This window comes from Rhincodon typus, chromosome 6, assembly GCF_021869965.1.
Source record: "Rhincodon typus isolate 14 chromosome 6, sRhiTyp1.1, whole genome shotgun sequence".
In the NCBI taxonomy this organism is placed as follows: Eukaryota; Metazoa; Chordata; class Chondrichthyes; order Orectolobiformes; family Rhincodontidae; genus Rhincodon; species Rhincodon typus.
Genome location: NC_063337.1, coordinates 3454659 through 3455397, shown reverse-complemented (window position 1 = coordinate 3455397; position 739 = coordinate 3454659). Strand labels below are relative to the sequence as shown.

Here is a 739-nt window from a genome sequence, read left to right as displayed (position 1 = left end):
ATAGCCCCCTCTACACTGTCCATATCTAACACACTCAGTCCCATAGCCCCCTCTACATTGTCCATATCTACCACACCCAGTCCCATAGACCCTCTACACTGTCCATATCTAACACACCCAGGATAAGGGGATCACAGGGTTAGCTAGAGTGAAGCTTCCTCTACACTGTTCCCATCCAACTTACAGGCACTGCACAGGGTTTGATACAGAGTAAACTTCGCAAACGCAGACACAGCGCACCCTCACAAGGCAGATCCCAGATCCAGACCCCAAATCAGACCCCACCACCAAAACACACCCCTCCCTCCAAATCACCTCCATACCATCCCAAATTGCACTCCATATAGCTCTAAATCAAATATCATTCCTACCTCCCAATATTCACACTCCCAGGACAGGGATAGCATGAGGTTTGATACAGCGTAAAGCCCCCTCTGCACTGTCAAACACTCCCAGGACAAGGACAGCATGGGGTTAGATACAGAGTAAAGCTCCCTGTACCCTGTTCCCATCAAACACTCCCAGGACAGCGACAGCACAGGTTTAGATGCAGAGTAATGTTCCTTCAACACCATTCCCCTCGACTGCCCTGATGTGTTGATGTGAGCCCAGCTGGGGAGGGGCCTGTAAGTACCGCACAGCTGGGGAGGGGCCTGTAAGTACCACACAGCTGGGAGGGGGCCTGTACGTACCACACAGCTGGGGAGGGGCCTGTACGTAGCACACAGCTGGGGAGGGG

At 52.8% G+C, this 739-nt stretch overlaps 1 protein-coding gene across 1 annotated transcript in view; it reads right to left on the bottom strand.

The window, feature by feature from the left end:
* The window catches only part of LOC109910748 (cGMP-dependent 3',5'-cyclic phosphodiesterase), a 118965-nt gene that overhangs the window by 111977 nt on the left and 6249 nt on the right, over positions 1-739 (bottom strand). The gene's annotated exons all lie outside the window — the stretch shown is intronic.